Raw genomic sequence first — 8,247 nt, forward strand, 5'->3', positions numbered from 1 at the left:
CAACGACCGCATCATCCGGGAGATTAACTCCCAGCTGAGATAAGCGGTTGTGCAACCCATACATTTTGAGTATGTGCTCGCTGACAGAACTATTCTCCTCCATCTTACAACTGTAGAACTTGTCGGAGACTTCATATCTCTCGACCCGGGCATGAGCTTGGAAAACCATTTTCAGCTCTTGGAACATCTCATATGCTCTGTGCTACTCAAAACGCTTTTAGAGCCCCGGTTCTAAGCTGTAAAGCATGCCGCACTGAACCAGGGAGTAATCATCACTACGCGACTGCCAGGCGTTCATAACGTCTTGAGTTGCTGGGAAAACAGGTGCATCACCTAGCGGTGCTTCAAGGACATATGCTTTCTTGGCAGCTATGAGGATAATCCTCGGGTTACGGACCCATTCCGTGTAGTTGCTACCATCGTCTTTCAGCTTGGTCTTCTCTAGGAACGTGTTGAAGTTGAGGGCAACATTAGCGTGGGCCATTTGATCTACAAGACATATAGCAAAGTTTTAGACTATGTTCATGATAATTAAGTTAATCTAATCAAATTATTTAATGAACTCCCACTCAGATTGACATCCCTCTAGTCATCTAAGTGATACATGATCCGAGTCAACTAGGCCGTGTCCGATCATCACGTGAGACGGACTAGTCATCATCGGTGAACATCTTCATGTTGATCGTATCTTCTATACGACTCATGTTCGACCTTTCGGTCTTCCGTGTTCCGAGGCCATGTCTGTACATGCTAGGCTCGTCAAGTCAACCTAAGTGTATTGCGTGTGTAAATCTGGCTTACACCCGTTGTATTCGAACGTTAGAATCTATCACACCCGATCATCACGTGGTGCTTCGAAACAACGAACCTTCGCAACGGTGCATAGTTAGGGGGAACACAATTCTTTATATTTTAATGAGGGATCATCTTATTTATGCTACCGTCGTTCTAAGCAAATAAGATGTAAAAACATGATAAACATCACATGCAATCAAATAGTGACATGATATGGCCAATATCATTTTGCTCCTTTTGATCTCCATCTTCGGGGCGCCATGATCATCATCGTCACCGGCATGACACCATGATCTCCATCATCATGATCTCCATCATTGTGTCTTCATGAAGTTGTCTCGTCAACTATTACTTCTACTACTATGGCTAACGGTTTAGCAATAAAGTAAAGTAATTACATGACGTTTATGTTGACACGCAGGTCATAAATAAATTAAGACAACTCCTATGGCTTCTGTCGGTTGTCATGATCATTGACATGCAAGTCGTGATTCCTATTACAAGAACATGATCAATCTCATACATCACATATATCATTCATCACATCCTTTTGGCCATATCACATCACACGACATATGCTGCAAGAACAAGTTAGACGTCCTCTAATTGTTGTTGCAAATTTTACGTGGCTGCTATAGGTTTCTAGAAAGAACGTTTCTTACCTACGCCAAAACCACAACGTGATATGCCAATTTCTATTTACCCTTCATAAGGACCCTTTTCATCGAATCCGATCCGACTAAAGTGGGAGAGACAGACACCCGCTAGCCACCTTATGCAACTAGTGCATGTCAGTCGGTGGAACCTGTTTCACGTAAGCGTACGTGTAAGGTCGGTCCGGGCCGATTCATCCCACGATGCCGCCGAATCAAGATAAGACTAGTAACGGCAAGTAAATTGACAAAATCGACGCCCACAACAACTTGTGTTCTACTCGTGCATAGAAACTACGCATAGACCTAGCTCATGATGCCACTGTAGGGGATCGTTGCAGAAATTAAAAAATTTCTACGCATCACCAAGATCAATCTATGGAGCTTACTAGCAACGAGAGGGGAGTGCATCTTCATACCTTTGAAGATCGTGATGCGGAAGCGTTGCAAGAACGCGGTCGGTGGAGTCATACACGAAGCGATTCAGGTCGCGGCCGAATCCGATCTAAGCACCGAACAACGGTGCCTCCGCGTTCAACACACGTGCAGCCCGGTGACGTCTCCCGCGCCTTGATCCAGCAAGGAGGGAGGGAGAGGTTGGGGAAGACTCCGTCCAGCAGCAGCACGACGGCGTGGTGGTGGTGGAGGAGCGTGGCACTCCAGCAGTGCTTCGCCAAGCACTGCGAGAGACGAGGAGGGAGAGGGGTAGGGCTGCGCCAAGAGAGAGGGAGACTCGTGTCTCTGGCAGCCCCAAAACCCCCACTATGTATAGGGGAAGGGGAGCGGGCCGGCCCCCTAGATCCATCTAGAGGCGGGGCGGCTGCCCCCGGGGCGGCGGCCCCTCGGGGGGGGGCAGTGGCCCCCTTAGGGTTTCCAACTAGGGGGGCGCCCGCCCCCGGGGGGGCAGCGGCCCGCTAGGGTTTCCAACCCTAGGCGCCTTGGGCCCTGGGGGGCGCACCAGCCCACTAAGGGGCTGGTTCCCACACAACTACAGCCCATTAGGTCCTTCGGGGCAGGTGGACCCCCGGAACCCCTTCGGTGGTCCCGGTACAATACCGATAAACTCCGAAACCTTTCCGGTGACTGAAACTGGACTTCCCATATATAAATCTTCTCCTCCAGACCATTCTGAAACTCCTCGTGACATTCGGGTTCTCATCCGGGACTCCGGACAAGATTCGGTAACCACGTACATCTATTCCCTATAACCCTAGCGTCATCGAACCTTAAGTGTGTAGACCCTACGGGTTCGGGAACTATGCAGACATGATCGAGACATCTCTCTGGCCAATAACCAACAGCGGGATCTGGATACCCATGTTGGCTCCCACATGTTCCACGATGATCTCATCGGATGAACCACGATGTCAAGGATTCAATCAATCCCGTATACGATTCCCTTTGTCTACCGGTATAGCACTTGCCCGAGATTCGATCGTCGGTATACCGATACCTTGTTCAATCTTGTTACGGCAAGTCTCTTTACTCGTTCCGTAACACATCATCCCGTGACCAACCCCTTAGTCACATTGAGCTCATTACGATGATGTCTTACCGAGTGGGCCCAGAGATGTTGGGGAACGTAGTAATTTCAAAAAAATTCCTACGCACACGCAAGATCATGGTGATGCATAGCAACGAGAGGGGAGAGTGTTGTCCACATACCCTCGTAGACCGACAGCGGAAGCGTTATCACAACGCGGTTGATGTAGTCGTACGTCTTCACGATCCGACCGATCAAGTACCGAACGCACGGCACCTCCGAGTTCTACACACGTTCAGCTCGATGACGTCCCTCGAACTCCGATCCAGCCGAGTGTTGAGGGAGAGTTTCGTCAGCACGACAGCGTGGTGACGATGATGATGTTCTACCGACGCAGGGCTTCGCCTAAGCTCCGCAATGATATTATCGAGGTGTAATTTGGTGGAGGGGGGCACCGCACACGGCTAAAAGATCTCAAGGATCAATTGTTGTGTCTCTGGGGTGCCCCCCTGCCCCCGTATATAAAGGAGCAAGGGAGGAGGAGGCCGGCCCTAGGAGGGGGCACACCAAGTGTGGAGTCCTACTAGGACTCCCTAGTCCTAGTAGGATTCTACCTCCCATATGGAATAGGAAAAGAGGAAGGGAAAAAGAGAAGGAAGGAAGGGGGCGCCCCCCCTTCCCTAGTCCAATTCGGACCAGACCAAGGGGAGGGGTGCGGCCACCCTTGAGGCCCTTTTTCTTCTTTCCCGTATGGCCCAATAAGGCCCAATACGTATTCCCGTAACTCTCCGGTACTCCGAAAAATACCCGAATCACTCGGAACCTTTCCGAAGTCCGAATATAGTCGTCCAATATATCGATCTTTACGTCTCGACCATTTCGAGACTCCTCGTTATGTCCCCGATCTTATCCGGGACTCCGAACTCCTTCGGTACATCAACATACATAAACTCATAATAAAACTGTCATCGTAACTTTAAGCGTGCGGACCCTACGGGTTCGAGAACTATGTAGACATGACCGAGACACGTCTCCGGTCAATAACCAATAGCGGGACCTGGATGCCCATATTGGCTCCCACATATTCTACGAAGATCTTTATCGGTCAGACCGCATAACAACATACGTTGTTCCCTTTGTCATCAGTATGTTACTTGCCCGAGATTTGATCGTCGGTATCTCGATACCTAGTTCAATCTCGTTACCGGCAAGTCTCTTTACTCGTTCCGTAACACATCATCCCGCAACTAACTTATTAGTCACAATGCTTGCAAGGCTTATAGTGATGTGCATTACCGAGTGGGCCCAGAGATACCTCTCCGACAATCGGAGTGACAAATCCTAATCTCGAAATACGCCAACCCAACAAGTACCTTTGGAGACACCTGTAGAGCACCTTTATAATCACCCATTTACGTTGTGACGTTTGATAGTACACAAAGTGTTCCTCAGTAAACGGGAGTTGCATAATCTCATAGTCAGAGGAACATGTATAAGTCATGAAAAAAGCAATAGCAACATACTAAACGATCGGGTGCTAAGCTAACGGAATGGGTCAAGTCAATCACGTCATTCTCCTAATGAGGTGATCTCGTTAATCAAATGACAACTTATGTCTATGGCTAGGAAACATAACCATCTTTGATTAACGAGCTAGTCAAGTAGAGGCATACTAGTGACACTCTGTTTGTCTATGTATTCACACATGTATTATGTTTCCGGTTAATACAATTCTAGCATGAATAATAAACATTTATCATGATATAAGGAAATAAATAATAACTTTATTATTGCCTCTAGGGCATATTTCCTTCAAGAGATACCTCTCCGTCATACGGAGTGACAAATCCAGTCTCGATTCGTGCCAACCCAACAGATACTTTCGGGGATACCCGTAGTGTACCTTTATAGCCACCCAGTTACGTTGTGACGTTTGGCACAACCAAAGCATTCCTACGGTATCCGGGAGTTGCACAATCTCATGGTCTAAGGAAATGATACTTGACATTAGAAAAGTTTTAGCGGACGAACTACACGATCTTGTGCTATGCTTAGGATTGGGTCTTGTCCATCACATCATTATCCTAATGATGTGATCCTGTTATCAATGACATCCTATGTCCATGGTTAGAAAACCGTAATCATCTATTGATCAACGAGCTAGTCAACTAAAGGCTCACTAGGGACATGTTGTGGTCTATGTATTCACACATGTATTACGATTTCCGGATAACACAATTATAGCATGGACAATAGACAATTATCATGAACAAAGAAATATAATAATAACCATTTTATTATTGCCTCTAGGGCATATTTCCAACAGAAACTGGATATACATGTGAAACATTAGCAATGCTTCGTTTCACATGGATATGCTCAGCTGCGAGGATATGTGAACTACAACGACGGCAGGTCACAGGTAAGCAAGATAGGGACTATGTAGTTTGCATTGTCGCGATGTGTGTCCATCAGGGGCGAGTGAACAGACAGGAGATGGTGGTTGAGGGTAGCTAAGCAGCGAATGATGTCTCTGGCTAGTTTAGAGAGAAGCAGAAGTTGCCGTTGTCACCCACCAGGCATCGCCACCCGCACTCCTGCTTTCACCTTGCATCCCCAGGGCCTCTCAGTCTTGCAACGCCGATCTCCTGCGTCGCCGCATTGCTCGCATGGATCCCCTCCTTGAATGCCTCGGCTAGATCCCTCATAAAACCGGCTCGAGGGGATGTATATGGTGCATCGGGGCAAGTGGTGCTACCGGTGCGCCGATCCCCCGTTGCACATTCAAAAATATTTTTAAAAATCTGAAAGAAAATTAGTGCATTGACACAACATCAATGTATGTTGTCACAAGAATTCAAATCAAAATTCAAAACATTGCTCGAGATACAAAAATAAAAAAATTGACACTAAATAGTACATAACACAAGTTGGGCTTCAGTTTTGGCCGATTAGCACATTGATGTCAAACATGTCATTTTTGTATCTCGAGCAATGTTTCGAATTTTGATTTAAATTTTTGTGACAACATACATTGATGTTGTGTCAATGCACTAAATTTTTCATGGATTTTTTCGAACATTTTTGTATGTGCAATGCGGTCCGGTGCACCGGTAGCACCAATTGCCGCGGTGCACCAGATAGGTTCCAACCGGCTCGATCCCCTTTGTATCGAGCGGCGACCGATGTGTTCCTCTTGTGTGTCGACTGTCGAGCGAAGATCCAAAAATTCAGAGACTAGGAGCGTTACCAGAGGGTTCAAATTTCTTCTTCCGAAGCAGCAGCCACTTAGGATGGGACCTCTTATACCGCGCATGACACGGCAACTATATCTCGAATTAAGCAGGCCGCCGACCCATTTACGCGAGCAAAGTTAAAGTGAAAAGAGCACAGGGAAGGGAGAAGCAGTGATCGATTCCTGGACTTCAGGGAGATCGCAGGCGCTGCTAGCGACTCCGCCCAAGTGGGGCGTGTCCTACTTGAGCCGATTCGAGCCCGTTTTCTTCGGGGGTTTTCTTCTTTTTTTCGTTTTCTTTTGTTTGTTTCTTGTTTCTCCGTTTTTTATTTATTGCATTTTGTTTCTTCTGTTTTATTTTTCATTTAATTTTTGATTGGTTTATTTTGTTTCTTTTTTGGTTTTGTTTGTTCTTTTGGTTTTTATTCTACATTTTTTGTATATGTTAACAGAATTTTTCTAATACATGTCTAATATTTTTCAATACAAAATTAACATTTTTGTAATACATGGTCAGTATTTTTCTATATATTTTTTAAATGCTTGATTAACATTTTCCAAATACAAGATTAACAATTTTTTAATACATGGCCAACTTTTTTCCTATACAGACTTGTAATTTTTTCCAATTGCTTTATTAACATTTTCAAAAACAAGATTACCGTTTTCTAATGCATGATCAACATTTTTTATATGCACATTTAAATTTTTTTCAAATGCTTGACTAAAATTTTTAAGTAAAATATTTACATTTTTTGAATACATGGTCAACATTTTTTCTATCATATTTAACATTTTTAAATGCTTGATTTACGATGTCGGAATTCATTATAATTTTGCATCAGGGGCTACAATTGGCAAGCCCAACCCCTCGCATAATTTGGTCTCATTCATAAGAAGACCATAAATTTACCAACTGCATATATGGCCGTTCGGGTACAATGAAAGGTTACTGCTCGACGAAAATTTTGTTTCCTTCATTGCATATTAAAACTTATACAAAACTCAAAAATGAAGGCGTAGATAAAAAGAATCTATATTACAAAAAGTTCTTTCATTGTGGCAGACGTATTGACGATCACTTTCGTGTAGGAGTTGATCTGCCAATTGATCAATGAAGATCAAAGTGGGAGAACATCCCCTATACCAAGGTGATATCGATATGCCTACCACGATAGAAGAACTTAATATCGTACATAAAGTTAGCTATCTACATCGGTCCGTGCCAGCTTAAGTTTCCAAGGTGGTACTAAAAATGCCGCCAGCAATTGTACCCACACCAGGCCCATCTCGCGCCGCCCTCATGCCACCTCGCACATTGTTACTGGCCAACCCGCCAACCTCGCGCCGTCGCCCCGACCAGCCCACCGCCAAGCGCGCCCACCCCCGCAAAATTTTAGTCCCACATCGCCAACCGAACGGCGCATCCAACGGTTTAAATAGCCACCTCGGCCCATTTGTCTGCCGGAATCCCTACCCAATAACTTTTTTCTAAACCGAACCGCCCATCAGGGGCGGGGCATGATTCTTTTTTTTTTACTTTATCCCACGGCGTTATTTTCAAGCCTTCGCGTGCATATTCAAATTATCTAAACAACTTTTCGAATAAAAACTTTTCGATTCAAATGTTCCAAATTCCATTCATATTTTACTACATCGATTTCAATGGAATTAATATTTAAGCATAAAACAACCTAAAAAAACTACTCGCCGTCGCTCCCCATGGTGAGGTCGATGACCTCCACCATGCCGCCGTCACCGCCGTTGTCCTTGTCGTCATCCCAGTCTTCGCCGTCCCCCTGCTCTGCCGCCTGAACAGCCGCCAATGTTGCCACCTACTCCTCGGCCTCCAGCGCCGCCGTCGAGGCAGCCTCTTCTGTTGATGGGGCAAGGGCCGCCAGTAGCCCAAGCGTGTCCTCGGGGTCAACGTCCTGCTGCAGCGCCGCCTGCTCCAGCAGGATTGGAACATCCGCCGGGGCTGGTGTGGCGGGGCAGGGACGGGGACGGCTACACGGGCACGCTCGCGCGGGCAGGAAGGGCCGGCTCCACCGGTGGGGTCGGCGGGGAGATCTTGGGCGGTG

This window comes from Aegilops tauschii, chromosome 2 (assembly GCF_002575655.3).
Source record: "Aegilops tauschii subsp. strangulata cultivar AL8/78 chromosome 2, Aet v6.0, whole genome shotgun sequence".
NCBI lineage: Eukaryota > Viridiplantae > Streptophyta > Magnoliopsida > Poales > Poaceae > Aegilops > Aegilops tauschii.